The sequence below is a fragment of the Lissotriton helveticus genome, chromosome 1_2, assembly GCF_964261635.1.
Source record: "Lissotriton helveticus chromosome 1_2, aLisHel1.1, whole genome shotgun sequence".
Lineage (NCBI taxonomy): Eukaryota > Metazoa > Chordata > Amphibia > Caudata > Salamandridae > Lissotriton > Lissotriton helveticus.
The window spans coordinates 113,998,311-114,019,148 of record NC_136058.1 but is presented as its reverse complement, the minus strand read 5'-3'; the positions used below and the strand labels follow the sequence as shown (position 1 = coordinate 114,019,148).

Below are 20,838 nucleotides of genomic sequence, written 5' to 3'. Positions count from 1 at the left end.
GTCAAGCATATTTTATGTGTATAGGTATGTTTTATTTGCTTTATGACGTTTTGTGCAAAAGATGTTCAGTGCTCATGTGATAAAATGTGGGAAAATGAGAAAACATGTTTTTACATAATTCACTATAAACGTCTACTAAGCATAATATAGACTATAATTAGCTGGTTTAACTGCTGGTAATGTCAAGGGCGTGTTAACCATTTATTGTCTATTGGTTATCTTCAGGACAGACATTTTGAGGCAAAAACAAGCATATAATACATGGAAATGGGAGTCTATTACAATCATAAGTGAGGGTAATTGTATCTGCTACAGACTCACAATGCAGGGGACTGTTTATGAAAAGCAAAATGTTAATGGTCCCCATACCGGGCAGTTAACAACAGAAAAAAGAACAGAAAAAAGAACATTAGACTGTCCGCTCGAAAGAGGGCAGATGGTTTTGCCGACTCCTAATTGAGAGGGTTGACCAAGGGTTTGTTGGACAAGGCACTTTCTCATGTTTGTGATGGACTACCCTGTCCACCAAACTCTAAATCAGGTCCTCTGTTCTGTTATCAGTAAATGGTCTCTTGGGCAAGACCAGGCTCTTTTAACCAATATCCTGGAGTAACCACTTGCCACTAGTTTCTTATTTGGGATGTACATACATCTCACTGAAACAGTCACTCCTCCACTTTCAGTTTCTCCATATGCAGAGTAACTGACTGTATGGTAGGCCATCTCTCTGGCTTTTGGATAACGTTTTTCCTAAAGTGCCTGATGTACGTAGCCAATAACTAATTCTGTAAAGGCTGGGAATCATCAGAATCCAGAAATATGACACAGTCAAAATGGTTCCTGAATGCTCATAAACAATAAATGAAAAATAGACCAGGAGCTGTGATAAGGATCAACAGTGCCCTACTAATGATTAGGGATCCATGGGTTGTTCTACATAATAAGCAGAGAAATACTACCTCCACGAAAAATATGGCAATTGAGCTTAGTTCCTCAGATGCCAGGCTGTAACCAAGGGGATTACTATTACAAAGGACCACCATGGGCTACTTAAAATTGGTGATAGATTGCCATAGTGCACAGCAGGATGTTTCACTTTGTGTAATCATATGTGGATATAATTTGGTATTATATCAGTCTAAACTAAGACTAGAAGGAGGCGTCCCAAGGATCATGTCACTTATCTGATTGATGCAAGTGATTTAAAAAGTTCAGGTAGCACTTTGAATGCAGAGTGAAATTCACTGTCTGGTCAGGCTTATAGTTAGGTGAATGTTTCAGTTAAAGCAGTAGGTAGTTATAGTTAGGACCTATTTTCCATAGAAAATCCGCAACATTCTATTTGGAATAACTTTGGCGCCAGTTGACGAATTTTCGCAAATTTTTCAAAACTAATGTCCAGCTCTAGTCTGCTCCCATCCTGAAAGTCTCGCGGTGATTCGTGAAGCGGGGGTTGAGAAAAAAGGGGGGTCCCAAAACGTTTTTTCCCCACGCAATTTTCCATAGAAACCGTTCATCATGGCTACAGCCCGAACTTCTGAACGGAATTACACCAAATATGGCAAAGAGGTAGTCCTTGGTTCACACTCGTGCCTTTTGGTTAAATGGTGTAAATCTGTTCAGTAGTTTTTTAGATATTAAAGGAAAAACGTACATATATATGTGGGTGGAGCCTTACGACACATCTCATTGTGAGATCTGATTGGCTGTCAACGCTTCATCCAAGAAGTGTTGGTAGCCATCTTGGGACCAATATACATGATAGCACCTCATTAAAAAGCTTTGCAGTTAATAGAAGGTTTTAAGACTTTAGTTACATTAAAAATCATTCGTTGATGGTACCATACTCATTTTAGGAATTGTGGTGTGTTCTAAGGTGATTTTATCATGTGAAGAAGCCTTCTGCTGGGATATCCTGAATCATGTTTGAGAGAAAGCTATTTTCTCATGCTTTTCCCAAATAGGTTTAGAAAGTGATCTATAAGCTAAACTGAGAGCATATTTTCTGTAAATTCACATTATCTTTCTCAGTCATGTGAGAATGAAGTCTGACATTCTCAGTAAAACATGTACATCCAACAAGGGCAGAGACTGTCAGTTGATTCTTTTGTGTTCTACTGCAGCTTCCCAGAGGGTTCTAAAGAACAACTAGAGTGCTAACAGACTTACGTATGACAAAAGTATAGCACACCTGAAGCCATCTTGATTGGAATAAAGTGGTAACTTAAAATATTTAATTTATAAAGGAACAAAATAAGGGGGCTCATTTTGCCATAGAATGTATGATTAGTGCTGCAGAAAGAAAAAATAGGGCACATTTAGAGTGACATCTCAAATCCTCATCTATTTCATTAAAAAGAATTCGGACATGCAGACTGAAACATGTACTTTCAATACCAGCAGCAGACTTCCCTGGTAAACAGCAGCTTTATTTCAGTGATCTAATGAGCAACTAGAGTGTAAAACACAAAGTATTTCCTACCGAGGAGACTCTAGTAAATGAGGAAATTCAGAAACTTCATAGCAAATAAGTCTCCCAAGATGGCCACCAGAGACAAAAGAGCCCAAATGTAGCACAAATATCACCCGGATTAAGCCCAAGTACAGCCCAATGACAGAATGTCCCAGAGTGTTCTAAAGAACAACTAGAGGGCTAACAGTCTTACTTATGACAAAAGTATGGAACACCTGAAGCCATCTTGAGTGGAATAAAGTGGCAACACGTAAAACATTTAATTTGCAAAGGAACAAAATGAGGGGCTTCTTTTTACCATAGAAATTATGATAAGTGCTGCAGAAAGAACAATTAGTGCACATTTTGACTTCTCAAATCCTCTTCCATTTCATTAAAAAATTCTAACATGCAGACTGAAACATGCACTTTGAATACCAGCAGCAGACTTCCCTAGTGAGCAGTAGCTTTACTACAGTGATCTAATGAGCAACTAGAGTGCTAACATTCAGAATTTATGGCAAATGTGTGACACATCTGAATGCCCTCTTGATGGAATCAAAGTAAACAAGCATTGAAAATGCAATAGGTCTCGCCCTCGTTTAAGTTAAAGCAATTCTGTTTGTAATTAGGTGGCTTTTTAGCTTTGCTTTTCTTAGTGTTTTTCAAACTTTCATGTACATAACATGCATATGTATGCATATATATATATATATATGTAAGCATGCAATTATATTTGTATTTATATAGATATGCACATTACATATATGTTTATATATATATACATATATATATTACCTACTGGCGGTCGCCAGTAGGTAGTTATAGTTAGGACCTAGTTTCCATAGGAAATCCGTAACATTCTATTGAGAATAACTTTGGACCTGGTGGACGAATGTTTGCGAATTTCTCAAAGATGATGGCTCGCTCCGCTGCACTCATTCTGTGAAAGTTTTGGGGGGATTGGTGAAGTGGGGGCTGAGATAAAAGGGGGGTCCCAAAACGTGTTTTTCCCATGTTATTTTCCATAGGACGTTTAGACACGGCTACAGCTCGAACGGCTAATTGGATTTATAAGAAATTTGGTAGAAAGGTAGAGTGTGGGTCGCAGATCACGCTTTTGTTTAAATGGTGTAAATCCGTTTAGTAGTTGCTGAGAAAATTAAAGTTGAAATCAGTTATATATCTGTAAGCGTGCACGGGTGCGCGCACCTATGCGGGTGTGCGCGAGCGGCATTGTGATTTGCTGTTTAACGTCTGTCAACATTCGATTCGGAGGAAATCAGGAAGTGTTGTCCTCCATTTTGTTAGTGCGAGTGAATATATAATACAGAACAAAGGGTTCGTACATGGAAAGGGGAGAAGGTAGAGATTGTCTGGCCGGGTAGGTTTTCTAAGGGGGTGCAGTATGGACCCTGAACGCGAAAAGACCATTTTTTTTTTGTAAAGAAAACATTTGCGGGGTGCATGCATTCGGTCGCGCAGCCCTATTTACAAGACTGTGAAAAACTATAGTGGTGAGAATGGAAAGGGAGCAGGGTGGAGAGTGTTTGATTTCGTAGGTTTCTTGAGGGGTTTATTAAGGATGACGAAAGTCTGAAAGTAGCTTTTTTTCGCAAATAAGTTGCGAGGTGCTCGCACTCGGTCGCGCACGGTGATCAAAAAACATAAATAAAGATGGAGATAAATTACGAGTCTGAGTGTTTAGATCTAAGGTGGCTCTTAAAAGAGCCCTTGTGTTAATTGAGTTTTTTCTGCACTTATAAGTAAATTCCGATGCAGAGTCTCATGTTACAGAGGAAAATTCTATTTCCCTCATCCGTGAAATGAACACCATCTCTCCGATAGATGCCTTTCATGTTGAAACGCAGGTTGTTGTTGTATATAGAACCCATGTTATATTCTCTGAGGAAAGCAGAAACAGATTTATTTACATATTTCCTTGCTTTCTCAATCTGTGGACAACGTTGATTGGACCAATTCCATTTTTGTCTTTGGCATATATTTGAATACACCAAGACAGTTCGAGGAAAAAGTGACATCAATTGACGAAAGGTGTCTTTTAGAAGCATTTCCAGACCTACCCCTGTTAATGTGCCTAGATCATTCCCACCACAGTGCACAATTATCAGGTTAGGTTCAGGGAGATGCATAAAAGTTTTCACCAATGGTATCAATTGGTGACATCTTAATCCTCTTTGGCCAATCCACGCAATTTGCACATTTGGTAAGTCAAGGTTAGAAATTCGTCTGTTTGCAGCATATTTTTCACTCCAGTGAATATAACTGTGTCCTACAAGCGAAACCTTCATTTTCAAGGCAGATGCAGTAGTACTCCGATGGGTTCTAGATGGTGAAAGTCACGATAAAAAAGAGTATGAGGTGTCGTGTTGATGAAAAACTGAAAATGATTGGTTGATTGTTATACCTCAAGATTGAAGACTACGTTGTATGTTACTGTTTTTTTTTAATGAAATGTTCTATTGGTTGTGGAAAAAAAAGAAATGTAAAAAAACAGTGGATAGGCAGGTGTGTTTGCAGGGAATTGCGCCTTATTGCTTTGCTTTAGAACATTGAGATATGAACTTTTGACCTGTGCCTTCAGCCAGGTGCAGAATGAGCTGTTAATAAAAAATAATAAAACCTCTTTTAGAGCGCTTGGTTACACTAAAGACAGTGTGTCCCCGTGCTTAGAAATGCTACAGCTCCCTGAAGAGGCCATGGACCGGGGCTAGTCTGGGTCCTGGGCTACAGAAACAGTTATTCCCTTGGAAAGAGGTATGTTTTAATCTGAATATTGTTTCTGAGGGCTCCATGCGCAGGTCAAGAGGGAGATTGTTCCAGTGCTTGCTCGCAAGAAAGCGAAAGGAGCTGCCTCCCATCCTGGTCCTGCGTACACGAGGGATTTGAAACAGCATTGCTCCAGCAGATCTAAGGTCACGGGTAGGGCGGTGAATAGTCAGAAGGTTGCGCAGGTACCTTGGCCCTTTACCCTGGGCAATGCGGTGAGCGAAGCAGAGAGCTTTAAACTTAATGCGCTCCTCGATGGAGAGCCAATGAAGTTTTCGTAATGCTGTTTTGCTGGATGCCCTGCGCGGGAGATTAAGTACCAGGCGGGCGGCAGCATTTTGGACGCATTGTAGTTGGTGTAGACCTTTCCTGCTCAGTCCTAAGAGAAGAGCGTTGCCGTAGTCCAAATGTGGGGTCACTAGGGCATGAATAAGAGTCTTCCTAGCACTGATGGGAAGCAGATCAAGAACTTTACGGAGTGTTTTTAGTATTCCAAAACATTTACCCGTAATATTGCTGATCTGTTGTTTGAAGGAAAGCTCCGCATCCAACCATATTCCTAGATTCTTAACAGAATGCGCTGGTAACATGGTAACAGGCAGAGAAGGGGGTGAAGGGTGACTGTTATGTGACTTTGAAAATATTGAAAGGATAACCAACTGAAATGTTAATTTGATTATGAAATTGTGCGGGAACAAATATGATTGGTTGGAGAGACATATATGAGTGTGTATTGACAGGAAATCTGTGCCATTATTCTTTGGTTGTAGTGATAGAAGTATTATTGAGAGCTCCGTCAAACGGCTATCGTTTTGCTACTATCATTGTTCTACATCTTATAAAGCATTGGTAAAGGTGAGTGTATAACTGTTTGTTTTATAATGTACTGTTAAATGTGGTTTGATCACTATATTTGATTATTTGACTTACAGTGTCTAAGCAACCACATTTTTGACTTTGTTACGGTTTTATATGTTTTCAACTACTGTTCCATTTTATTACATCACTGTTTTTAAACATTGTTTCTTTGTAATTATTAGTTTAAAATTACGATTAATTAATTTGATTAAGGATAGTGGAGTTCAGTCATTTTTTTAAGCTATCAGCTACTGTTAGGTCTATGAATTAAATGTCACTTAGAGACGGATCTGCAACCAAATTTGGGGGGGGGACGAAAAAAAATTGTTTTTTGTAGGGGGACATGAACGTGTAATGAGTAGGTAGAGTAACGGTGGAGGGGCTCTTACAATGGGTAAAACAAGTGCGAGGCCTAATTAATATTGAAATGGTTCTTTATAGAGATGTGAAACGTTCAGGTGCGGCTCTGTGTGTATCTGGGATGTGTGTTATCTTGGGCTTCTACAGCAGACGTGAGTGAGGGGGGGAGGGGGCTGAAGTTGTGTGAAGTTAATAGGGGTTGTGCGCCGTTTCTTCACTTTCTTTCAAGTCTGAATTATACTTTTGAAAGTATTTGTAGTAAACTGAATAAACAGAATATAAAATGTAATAAAATAGACAGAAATTAATTAACATTTGGGAGCGTTTGCACATAATTTGTAAAGTTGGTTACAGATCAAAAAAAAGAAATTGGCAGAGACACAGATAATGCAGGTAGAGAGAAAAATAGTTGATTAAATGTGATATTGTCGAAAAAAAGTGGGAATGCTTTAGGTATTTTAAACTTTAAGTTTGAGGAAAAAATTACAGTGTGGTTTGCGGCCAAGGGATGCAGTGGTGTGGGTGGGGTGAGAAGGAGAGGTGTCCCAGTACAATCAAATAAAAAATTGTGACCATGAGGTTGTACACAGGTTCGTGGAGTATATGCCTTCATAAATTGATGCCAGGATGCCTGCTATGGTGACAGTTGCGCTTTACAAATTCCTAAAATAAATAAATAAATAATAAATGTAGAAGACCAAATATATATAGAGGCTTCTGTGTTCTACAGTGTGACTCCATTTTCATCTCACTCCTGCTTTCCATATCAGTTGCTTTGTGTTATCTTAGTGTGTGTATGTGTGTGTGTGTGTGCGTTCAGTCTGAGCTGAGGAAGTTTGTTCTGCAGGCAGATGCAGGCAGATACAGATAGTCACATCAAAGTACTTGGCAGGTTTCGAAAATATTATTTATATAATTGAGATGGATTTTGGAAGCGTTAGTCAGTGTATGTCGAGTTTCAGAATTACTGCTCGGTGGGCTCCACAGAGCTGAGGGTTTGTTGTGTTTCTGTTCTTAGTCCGTTTGGTTTCGCACTTTGTTGTCTGATGGCTGGCAAAGAAGTGTTTGTTATAGTGGAGATGGAAGGGTGATAAGTACTGAAATACGAGATAGCGTGTGCTCTGTGGAAGCGGGGGAGCAGTGATAAACAGTCTGAGTGAACCACAACTGCGGCGGTGTTTCGTTACAGTAATAACATTTTTTTTTTCAGAGGTACGATTGATGCTATGGTTCACAACCCGCAAAGAAAGGCTTGAGTGACCGTCGCAGGCCAGCGGGTTGAACTATGAATAATTCAGGTTGACAAAAGAAAACATGAATTGAGTACATCTGAGATTACGTCAAACACATGAATACAGTTTTAGTATACATTATTTCAGTTGTGAATATGGGTTAAAAGAGGGAACGTATATATTTCAAATTTTTATTCAATGATGCAGTGCTTTGAAGCGACGTTTTTTTATCTAATACAAGTAAACATAATATAAAGGAAATAGTGGGTATAGTTACTAGTCTATACAACACAAATGATGGAAATGTAGTATGAAGCAAAATGAATAACGTTTAAAAAACATATTGTATAGCCCCGCAATCAAATATATTTAATTATATTGCATGCAAGAAGGTGTCTTTTGATTTTAAGTTCAGAAATCATATATGAAAATGCTAATGGTTAAACATCACCTCATTAACAGTTAGTTTTCAGCATACGAAGCAGTAACAAGCTTGTTGTATGGTATTGTGAAAGGAAATGAAAAACGCGCCAAAAGCGAGAATTTGGCTGGAGGTGCATGTATGTTATCTGCAGGGACGTTCGAAAATCAGTACTCAGAACAACTATTGTATTGAGATAATTTTTTGAAAGGTTTCAGTACTCGATGTGACATACAGGTTGATAAGCAAGGGTAATATCAGGGTAATCATATACTTTTCAGTTATGAATCAAAAATCTTTCGATAGGCATAAAACAAAAGCAGCACATGTGTGTGAGGCGTAAATAAGGGGCAGAAAGGGAGAATGGTGATAAACGATATAAAAAGTAATTGTAACTATACACATTTATCAGGGCACATTTAACCATATTTTACGCAGCCTTGCTTCGAGAACATTTCAAATCAGATAAGATAACATAAGGTAGTGAATTGTTGAAATTAGAGCATCATGAAATGTTTTGAACAAAATCGAGTAGGTGTGGAAAAAAAATTGACTCCACATAAATTAAAAAATTCACACTAGCAGGAAATTGCAATGTCCAATGTTAGTAAAGCCAATAGGTCAGTTTATATAAAATATAACAATAAAAAAATAATAAGAAAAATTAGGAAGGGAAAAAACAGTCAAGATGTCAATGGTTTGCAGAACAGTTATCCTTCCATTGAATAGGCAAAGTAAGTGGCAACCGCTTCTAAAAGAAAGTCATTGCTATCATCCGAAAACAAGTCAGCCATCCAATTGAAAAGAGGAAATGAACATACATGGTCATTAATTACCGTAGCCTCTAGTAGCATCAGATGAGAACTCGGTGATTTTTCAATGTAGCTGTGGGCCAAGAAATCTTGCGCCGCTGCGAAAATATTCCAATGACCCAGAACTCCATGTATCGCTGCAAAGGCCATAATCCCTCCGTCGGAACAAAGCTGTTCATGATCAAGTAACGGATTCATGAGATGATTGTAATTCACTTCAGGAGGTACTGAGTTGCAGAGACATAAGTCCAGGGCCCACATGAAATCACAGCTCAGGCAATGAAATACAGGCTGCACACAGGTGAAATAGGTAAATCGAAACGATAATCCATATGATGCACTTAAAGTCGCGAGTGGCAGAATGCCATATTGGTCAAGCATCCTGTGGCGAAATAGTTCTAAGTGTTCCAGCTCGTTTGCGAAGGCAGGACGGACAGCCATTTTGTAATAACGAAAATAGGAATACAAAGGTTGCAGCTGCTGGTAATAGATGAGGAAGTTCAGAAACATAGATCAGAGAGTATGGAGTGAGACTAGCAGAATGCCTTTAAATGATTTGGTGCAAAAAAAGCACCAAACCATTGGTTAGTAGTTGCAAAAAAAATAGTGCAGCTGGGAAGTGGAGGAGCGTTAAAGATTATGAGAGTCACCTTAGAAAATTGTAAAGGAAGGTCACTATTTAATAAGATATGCAGTTTTCTGCGAGTGTTAGCTAAGTGAATGAGATATGTTTGTGAACAGATGCTCGGGTAGCTTGATTTTGGGACAATAAGGCTGTTGTTCAAGTCTTGGGATGGAACTTTGAGTTCAAGGCCGTATTTCGCGGCCAGATGCAAACATCAAGGTTCCCATGCGTGGGTGTGTGAAGTTCATTTTTACAGAGAGGCATATGCAGAGTGACTATTACAGACTAAAGCTTGTCGTTTAAAAAGTCATAGTAATTAACATTGCTTGAAAATAAATAATAAAACACATGCAACATTACAGTGCTTCCTGTTAAATAAGTCATGCAATTGGTAGTGCCTGGATGTGAACGATTATGTGCGGCATTGATATTTTTGATACTGTGGTCCTCATTTATGAAAGCCTTGCGCCATAGATGCGTCACTTTTTCCCATGTTAAAAGTGACGCACCGGCAGCGCAAGGCCTTCATAAATAAGGCTCTGTGTACTTATGACTAGTGGAGAAGTGACGCAATGAAATGATGTTGGGTGAGTGTAGGGTAGTTACGGAACGGAAAACCTTTAAAGAGAGTTACATTTAGTATGGAATAGTTTTTATTTTTTTCACAAACTAAGGTATGAGAATATTGTTACAGTGTTAGCGGGACTGTAAGTTGAAGTTTGATGAACATTAGTGAGATAAGTAAATTAAGGTTTATTTAACATGTGCAGCTAATAATCTGTGAGAAAAGGCAATAGTACACAGTTTTGTAAATAGGGGTGCGCGATCCAATGCGCGCACCACGTAACTTTTTATGGAGAAAAAAAAAAGTTTCTTTCACGTTCAGGGTCTATACTGGACCTCCTGAGAAAACCTACTCGGTTAGATAATCTGTACCTTCTGTCCTTTCCATGTTCTAACCCTTTGTTCAGTACAATATATTCACTCGCAGTTACAAAATGGCGGCCAACACTTTCTGATTTCCACTGATTCTAATGTTGACAGACGTTAAACAGCAAATCAGAGTTCCGTAAACCGAATATTTTTGCAATTTTAAACAATAGGCAAAATAAGTAAACTTTATGTCCTGAAACGATCTTCAAGTGTCGTCTGCCTTTGCACCATTAAATGTTACTTATAAAGCACGTGAATCACAGTCTTGTAAATAGGGTTGCGCGATCGAGTGCGCGCACCCCGTAACTTTTTTCAGAAAAAAAAATGTTGTTTTGGCGTTCAGGGTCTATACTGCACCCCCTGGGAAAACGTACTCGCTTAGATAATTTGTACCTTTTTCTCTTTCCATGTTCTCACCGTTTGTTCGGTAGAATATATGCACTCGCACTAACAAAATGGCGGCAACACTTCCTCATTTCGTCCGAATGGAATGTTGACAGACGTTGAGCAGCAAATTATAATTTCGCAAACTGTAAATTTTTGCATTTTTGAAAAACAAGCAAAATTATAAAACTTTAAGATCTATAACTATCTTCATGTCTCCTCTCCTTTTGCATCATTAAATTTTAATTACAAACCACGTTTCCTTTTCAAAACACAAGAATTGTTTCTCGGTTTCGTACATTCAATACATAGACACTTCTTCTCCCTTTTTAGTCAGTTATGCGGGTGTGTGTGAATGGCATTGTGATTTATTTTTTAACGTCAGTAAAGGGGGCATATTACCAAGCAATAGCGATAATTATCGCTATTGGTTGGTTAAAGACAAAATTTTACTGGTGAGCTGCGGGGATTTTTATTGCAGATAAACCTTGGTATCACCAAGGTTTATTGCAAATGCGAAAAAAAGGCCGCAATGCATGCATATCGTTGAAAAGCCAGCGATATTCATGCATTACCGAGCAAATGCTCTTAGCCATGTTATCCACCTGTCATTGGATAACATGGCTAAAAACTGCCCAGGGCAGGTGTTAGCTTTTGGAGATATTCACGCTTAGCGCGAATATCTCCAAAAGTTGGTAATAGGAGATAGCGATGTTAGCGACTGTTTCCAGTCGCTAACATCTTGGCACGCCCACTTTAGGATATCATTACTGATAAATATTACTGACATGCAAAGTGGTGCCCAAGATGGTTGCTATCTCCTACTAGCTGTCGCTAACTGGTGTTAGCGACAGCTAGGTAATAGGGAGATAATTTTATCTTCGCTTTCTTGGCTTTTAAAGCCAAAAAAGCGGAGATAAACCCCCTTGATAGTATGCCCAATTCGGGGGAATTCAGAAAGTGTTGACCGCCATTTTGTTAAAAAAACCCTGCACATAATCTATATGTATTTAGGTAATAAATATAGGGGCAGATTTATGAAGGCCTTGCGCCGCCGGTGCTTCACTTTTTCCCATGTTAAAAATTACGCACCGGCGGCGCAACGCCTTCATAAATATGCCCCATAGAAAATAAGGTTGTGTAGCAGTGCATATCAAAAATATTGCATGTAGTATCCTGGTAATGTATGGTAGATTATATTGTAAATGATGATTGATTTTAAAAAAATGTAGGGGGAAAAATTTGGTAAATAAATGTGGTTCACAAAGAAATCTTAAACTTAGGCTTTACGATATATATTGGATAGAAAATTAGGGAATGTATCTGCTAGGCATGATATTTGGTAGAATGGGTGTATGTTGTCTAATACATATGTCTGTATTCTGTTAACTAAAATTCATGTATCTTTTTTTAAAGTGTGTTTGGTGCTGAAAAGCAACAACCTGAAGTGAACGTGAGAGTATACAAACAGAAAATCCTTTTTTACAGGTGAGTTGATAATTTTTAAATGATAATTTATTTTTGAGAAGGCTACCATGATATGCATGTTGTTTAAGAAAATTTACACTGCTTCTCTTTTGCATGAGGATTTTAATTTCTATTTTAAACATGTCTGAACATGCTTGTAGTACATATGTATTTTGAAATATGGTTCTATTGTTTATTGGTACAACCTTTTTATGGGCCGGGTCCATGTGTTATTTTCTATGCAGTTTGGGTTCATCTATTCTTTGACTGTAAGAGTTTGCTGTTTACGTTGCTTAATTTTTGCTAAGTCATCTTTATCTCTCTAACTTATGTTGTATCATTTGTGTACAGTAATTTTTCTGAAAATAGAGGTGTATTATGACATGGCTGTTGGCATGATGGGCATTTCGGATGCATTTTTGTGACTGTACTATCTATTTGCACTCTATTATATGCATTTGCACAGGTGTATTATGATGAGGTCAGTCGGACACCATGGAGGGATTAACGGTAGGGCAGGGAGGAAGGGAGAGGGAGGTATAGGGTGGAGACATCTAAAATGTGGTGTATAGATAAATGCAGGAAAGTATATAATTTAATTAATAAAATAATTGTTTTAGTGTACACAGCATCACATTTTGGAATGTAGTGCACACTGCAAAATTCATTTAAATAATTAAATTATGTATTTACTACAAATTATCTGTATCCTGGTTTTTAGGTCCCTCCAGCAAAGACCTTCCCCTCCTTGTGTCCCTGCCCCACCATAATTCTCTCCACGAGTCGTGGCTGATTGTGGTTTCATATGATTATGATGAAATGTTTTACTTTAGATGAAATTTACATGATGAGTATGCTGTTAAAGGTAAAAGCAACTGCCTCTGTGGGAAGTAGCAATCTGTTTAGTGAATGTTTAATTGGTATATTGTGAGTCATTCCTTCAGTTTGCATATAGTTTGAATCACAGTTTGTAGTGGAGAAGTTAGAAAACAGATCTCTACAATAAAATTAGAAAGTGTATAAATAGTTCTACAGCACGAAAAGCAGAAGGCAAATTTCACAGTAAAATGTGTTTTTACAGCACAATTTCAATTAAAGAAATTAAAAAGGAAACTGTTAATGTGTAGGATGAAAGTATCTGTTTCTTTATAAAATAAAGAGGAAGGTCTTATATTAATCAATGTAGGTAATGTCTTTAAAAGTATGAAAATGTATGTAGTTCAAAGATTACTCAAGGTAATCATTGGTTAACTAATCATAAAAAATATATAATTTAGTCTTTATATTTTTTTAAAAGGACAGAGAACATAGAAAATTAACAATAAAATGGAAGATTACTGTGAAAATATGAATGACCATTTTGAAATGGCAAAAGAAGTCCTTGAAGAATTAATTGAAGGACTATTTGAGGATGAAAATTCAACTGAAAATGCGGACTTTTTGGACTGCACTTTTGATAGTGCATATTTAGAGATGGTGGAAGAAGAAAATTTGGAAGAGGAAAATAATAATGAAATATCAGATGAAATTTTGCTAAATGTGCTACTGGAATATGAATTATTAAATCAATAAAATTATTTTTGTTTAAAAAAACAAGTTTGAAAACATTATTGTTGTACTGTTAATCAGTAATCTCTTTTTTGAGAATGACAGTAAAACTTGTGATGAGGTGCATAAAAGATTAAAGTTATAAAAATAAAAAGCATTAGGAACACCGACAATGCTTGAAAGTTAGAATAGTGCTTATATGTCTGAAAAATTACATTAATAGAATACATGTGTAAGGATAACATAGATATGGAGTGTCATAAATTTAGGAGCAATATTCACTATAGGATTTCCTAGTCTGAGCATAGAGTGTTTCTTTGTCTTTATTCAAGTTATAAAATCAAGCAGTGGTTATAATTTGTATGTTATATGGCAGTAGGGGTCTATAATATTTTTTTACTTTTTTCAAACAGATTATCATTTATATCAGAAACATCAATCACTATGCCGACAAGAAATGAAAAAAGAAAGCTGTATAAAAAGACATACCATTTGAAGAGAAAAGAGGCACAAGATTTACCTAATCAACAAAGGACGGAGAAAAACAAGAGTGCTCCTAGTAAGAGCAGCAAGGATTTCTTAAAAAAATTGTGTCAGAGGAAAAGTCAATTGGATTATGTTGAAAAGGAAAAACAGTTTTCAGGATCTACAAGGAGAAATGGAAGAAAAAAGAAAACTGTGTCTGAAAAGAGTGGTGAGGAAAATATGTACAGTAAAAGACGTACAAATCAGTTTGCGGAAATAAGGAAACGTATATTTCATAAGAGAGTTGTTATGAATTTATTACAAAAGGAAAAAGTTTCTAAAAGGAAATCTGCTTTTTATAAGAAAAAAATATATATAGAGGAAGTTGTGGATGATGCGTTCGAGACAAAAAAAAATTGTTTACTTTAGTGCTTAAAAGAATCAATACACTAAATAAGGCAATCAGAGTTTTAAAAGGTAAGAGTAAATGGAAGAGACACATAAATAGAACTAATTTTTGTAAAATCTTTTCGGGTAAATGGATGCATACTTCAAATTCTGAGCCATTTTTTAATGAAGAGAGTTACTTTCAAAGTAACGATTTGTTGCATGCAGTTGACACCAGTGGTCGAGCGTATGAAGTGAAGGATGGCTGTCCTATTGAGGAAGAGAAAATGGAGGTCAGAAATACAGAAGGGGAAATAGGTGGAGAAGTTTTACAGGGACGTGTTCATGCTCCTGTTTATAGTTGGAATTGTAGCAGTATTTGCAGTGTACGACAGGATTCAATTGATTTCTTTCGCAATTTCTTACGTAAGTACACTAAGGAAAGTCTAAAAAAAAAAATTGTAACGTTGCAAGAATTAGATCGTTGCAGAGTGAGAGAAAAAATAGGTTTGCAAGGTCATTCTTTGGCTTGTCTTTCAAAAAAAAATATGCCAGAGTGTTTTTCATCACTTTAGGATGTTAGCAGTGCATCATACCAAAATGAGAAAATTAGTCAAAAATATGTATTATGCAAAAAGTCCAGCACTTAAACTTAAAGAGTTAAATAGTGCTCTTTTGCATGGATGTGTATTAGATGTGAAGAATGTTTGTGCAGAAATTGAGGTAAGTTATTTTGGTCGAGATGAAGAGAATGTAGAAACTGATATAGTTATAGAAGGAAATGTGTTCGAAAATGTTGGACATTTTAATACTGAAGAATTTGAACAGGAAATAACAAAATTTAAGGTCATTGCAGGTGAAAAAACAAATTTAACTTGTGTGTGTTGTTGACGTATTTATTACAAAAGTCAAACTAGGTTAGTTGATTTATATTTAAAAAGTGAAGATGAAGATAATACTCAGTGGAGAGAGTTTGCAACTTATTTGCTGGTAGAAAAGTATTTTGATTTGGGTTTTGAGCAACGTATTTGTAAATATTGTTATAATAAATTAAATGAAAATAAAATGCCTGCTAGAGCTGTTCATAATAATCTTGAGTTGATAAATATTCCTTCGGAACTGAAGGATTTATATACTTATGAAACTATTTTGATTCAATGTGTACATCCTTTTCAGGCTATTGTTCGTATCGAGCCTAAGACTGGGAAATTAAATCCTACAGATTTACAAAGAGGATTAAAGGGTAGAGTTGTATATTTGCCACTTGATTTAAAAAAAAATATGGAGACAATTGGTATTGAAAATGTAGAAGAGGAACCTCTTGTTATTCTAGTTAATGGTGTACCTACAAAGAGTAAGAAAATCTGGCAAGATTTAGTGGTTGTTAGGAAAGTGAAAAAGGCAACGTTGTATTTAGTGAAAAATAATAAATATTATAAAAATGTGTATGTAGAACAAGAAGATGTAAGTGATGAAGAGAGTAATGATTTGTCTATTGGACAAATTGAAAAAGTCGACATGTCCAGAACTGAAGAAATTTATGAACATTACAGTGTTCATCCACTGCATTCCAAAGAAGCAATGGGGAATGCAATTGAGTTATTTCAGATGAAAAAAGCAGAAGGAAGTCCTATTAGTGTGTGGGAAAAAAGTTTGGAAGGTCGTTGTTTCCCACACTTATTCCCAACAGGTGAAGGTGCGCGATATGATGATCGATCTATGCAGATTCCTGCATCTGAGTACCGGATAACAAGATTATATGCAGAAGATCCCAGATTTCGTGAATGTATTCCATATTTGTTTCATCTTCTGTTTGAGAGTGACTTATCTGCTCTTTCTTATGCAGTAAACCATGTCTTAAAAAGTGGAGTGCATCTGCAAAATGTTTCAGCAAAGGATTTTATGGATAAAGTGCAACAGAAAGATAGTGTTTTGGATTCTCATCTAATTAATTTAATGGCATGTCAGCGTGGTACTAATGAATATTGGTACCGTCGTCATGGAGATTTAAAATGCATGCTAAGGAACTTGGGAGCACCAACATGGTTTGTAACTCTAAGCTGTGCAGAGTATGCCTGGGAAGATTTACTTGAATATCTTCGAAAGGCGAATGTAAATATTGAAAATATAAACTACAAGACACCAGGAGAATTGTGTTCGTTGGATCCGGTTAATGTTTGCAGATATTCTAATCATCGATTTGAAGCAATGATGTCGTTTCTAACAAACAAGAAGAATCCACCGCTTGGTGAAGTTTTGGATTTCTTCTGGAGAAAAGAGTATCAAGCTAGAGGTGCTCCACATATTCATATGTTACTATGGATCAAGGATGCTCCCAAATTTGGAAAAGACTCAGATGACACTGTACTGTCTTTTATTGAGCAATATGCCACTTGTGACATACCTAACAGTACAACTGATAAAGACTTAAGAGGAAAAGTGTTGCGGTTTCAAAGACATCGTTGTGGAAAATATTGTCTGCGAAAATTTAAATCAAAGGATAAGTTCTATACAAAATGTCGTTTTGGATTTGCACGACCAGTGCTTTCAAAAGGAAGAGTCAACAATTTGATGTCATCTTTGCGACATAACATCACAAGAAGATCACCCAAAAATACATACAATTTAAGAAGAGAAGAGTCCAAATATATAAATGACTACAACCCTGTCATTTTGTCCATGTGGAATGCTAACATGGATATACAATATGTTGCGGACAACTCTATTGCTGTGGCTCGATATGTAACGTCTTACATCACGAAATCTGAAAAGACGGAACTGAAGGAGATGTGGGAAGATATTTCTCATGAAAAGAGCCTAAGCAAGAAATTGTATACATACAGTTTGAAGATGTTATCACATCGAGAAATTGGAGCATATGAATGCTGTGATCGATTATCATCAGCAAGTCTTTATGCGAAATCTCGAAGTATCCTGTGGGTGAGTTTAGGTCTAGCAGGAACACGAAACCGTGTTTTGAAAACTGTGCAAGAAATTGAATATTTAGCACAGAAAGAACCAAATAGTACAGACATTCTGAAAACAAATATGTTGGATACATACTATCCAAATAAAAGTACTCTGCTTGAAAATATTTGTCTGTATGAAGTCCTTGAAAAATACACTTTTAAAAGGAATATCAGAGAGAATGTTGAAAAAGGTATCTACGCTGTAATTGGACAGGAAGGATGTCTGGTGAAACAAACAAAAGGACATTTGATTAATCACCGAAAACTGAGTTGTGAAAATCCAGACAAAAGAGAATTTTATTATTTAGCTCTTTTGCAACTCTTGAAACCATGGCGTACTGAAGAGGAACTACTTGGAGACTTTGTAAGTTATGAAGATTCTTTTAACGCATCTAAAAGTAGTATAGAATGTCCTGCTTTTAGTAATTATCTGAAAATGTTGAACGACGAAATAGAGCAAGAAGCAACAATTGCAGCGGAGATTGCTAGAGAAAGTTCACAAGACACTCAAAGTTCAGCATCGTTGAGTCAGGATCCACTGGGAGAACCAATTATCCGAAATGAAGCAGCCACTGCCATGGATGAGGTGGAAAGAGCAATGCTCAAGAGGATATAATAAACTTAGAAGAATTGGAGAAGGAATTTAATCTTGAGCAAAGACAGATATATGATGAAGTGACAGAGCACATTGAGCATGGTTTTCGTCATGAGAAAAAAGAATGCTCATGTATGTCATTTCAACCTATTCGACTATATGTAAGTGGAGAAGCTGGTACAGGGAAAAGTTTTCTTATAAAAGGAATTACTACATATCTACAGCAAAAAACTCAGTCACCATTGTCTTGTGTTGTGACAGCTCCAACTGGATTGGCAGCGCATAATATTAAAGGTATTACTTTACATCGTTTACTGATGCTGCCAGTTGAACATGAAAACAAATTACAATATCACAAGCTATCTGGAGACGCTTGTTATGAAGTTTCAAGAGTTCTTAAAGAAATGAAACTTCTTATTATTGATGAGGTAAGCATGGTATCCAATTTATTGCTTGCTTTTGTACATTTAAGAATGCAGCAGATACTTAAAACTGACTATGATGTTTTATTTGGAGGGAAACATGTCATAGTTTTTGGAGATCTACTGCAACTAACTCCTGTAAAAGGACAATCTGTATTTGAAACTGTGACACATGAAGACACCAGAAAGTGCCTTGGCAGTATTGGTAATGTTAATATATGGTCACATTTCAAATATACTGAACTGATTCAAAATATGCGACAGGCAAAGGATACTAAATATGGAAATATTCTTCAAGATATAAGGATTGGAAGACTAACTGAAGATGCAAAAGAAACTCTACGAACTCGATTACTTTGTAAGTTGTTTCCCAATGAAGATAATGTGCCTGAGAAAATATATAGTAAAGAGGTAAAAGATAAGTCAGTTATATGCTTGATGCCAACTCTAAAAGAATGCTCAGTTTTCAATGAGAAAATGATGAAGTTGGAAAATCAAGAAATTAAGAAACTGGAAGCAAAAGATAAAATAGCGTGTGAAGGAAGTACTATTGTTTTGTCTGATAAATTAAAGTTAAAATTGGATAGTTTACAGACATCTATATCTAAAACTGCTGGTTTAGAGAAGAATCTGTATGTATGTTTAAATTGTCGGATTATTTTACGGAGAAATTTACTTGTAGAAAGAGGTCTGGTGAATGGAGCAATGGGTAATGTTGTTAGTTTTGTAAATTACCCAAATAGAGATGAGATTGAATTTTTACGAATAAAATTTGATGAAATTGAGGAAGTTCAACTAATCAGTCGCTGCTCAAGTCGTTTTTTACTTGTAAAAGACTTGTATGTCAGTCGGAAACAATTTCCAATTTGTTTGGCATATGCAGTGACTATTCACAAATCGCAAGGTTTAAGTGTAGATTGTGCTTTGGTAAATATTGGAAATAGTGTATTCAAAGAGGGTATGGGATATGTTGCTTTATCACGAGTTAGAACTTTATCTGGGCTTTATCTAATTGATTTTGATGAGACAAAGATCAGTGCAGATTTAAAATGTGGAAAGGAGTATAATAGGTTAAGAAGAGAATATGCTCCACATTTACCTCAATATCCTTTAATTAAAAAGAGTATAGTTGGTCAGAAAAGGAGAAATTAGGAACAATGTACTGAAGTATTAGAGAAACGAAGAAAAAAAGATGAGACTGTCATTGATAAGAGTAAGAAAAAGGTTAGTACTACAGAGATTGTTGGATTTAAATTTGAAAATAGGTCTGGTGTCAACTGCTATGCAAATGTAGTGGTTAATGTGGTTTTTTTTCTAAAAAGTTTACAGCAACAGATTAGAGAAAATCAGGAGCAAACATTTTGTTGTTCTTTAAATTCTGTGTTTGAAAAATGTACCAGTGGTACTAATGAAGTAGCAAGTGTTTCAGAAGTAAGGAATGTTTTAGACATATGTGCAGAACTAAATCAATTTTCTCAGAATATTCAGCAAGATTGTCAGGAATTTATTATGTATATGCTTACAGTTTTGGAAGAAGAAGGTGTAGGTATTGATAGTCTTTTTGGCCTTTCTTATAAATGGGAACATATTTGCGATAATTGCTCATTTACATGTAGTACTGACATACACACAGAAAGATTTATATATTTAACATTACCAGATTGTAAAACAGTGTCCTTTAATAAACTAGTTAAAGATGCGTATCAGAACATGTTCTGTTGTCAATGTAATTCAGAAATGTTATCTACCTTATTTATCCATAGATATGGACAGTATGTTATTTTAATGCTTCAACGATGCAGAGCTGATGGAAGTAAATTGTCAACTTTAATTAATAATTATGTGGCTTCTCAAATATCTATTTCTAGAAGAACATTTGTAACTGTAGCAATTATTTTTCATGAAGGGTCATCTATATCATCAGGACATTACATAGCTTATTTGAAGAGTCCAACTGGTTGGACGCTGTGCAATGATAGTCAATTAAGTTTTAAGAAACGTTTGCCTTCTGAGTTAAGAAATTCTTATCTGATATTTTTGCAACCAAAATTTCAGTGAAATTACTTGGTCGAGTTAGAGTAATACTGTAAAGATATGAAAATGTGTTCTTTAGAAATA

At 36.3% G+C, this 20,838-nt stretch overlaps 1 protein-coding gene across 1 annotated transcript in view; it reads right to left on the bottom strand.

Moving 5' to 3' along the window:
• Positions 1-20,838, bottom strand: part of LOC144798765 (cytochrome P450 2J2-like) — a 515,175-nt gene that overhangs the window by 314,058 nt on the left and 180,279 nt on the right. The window lies entirely within an intron of this gene.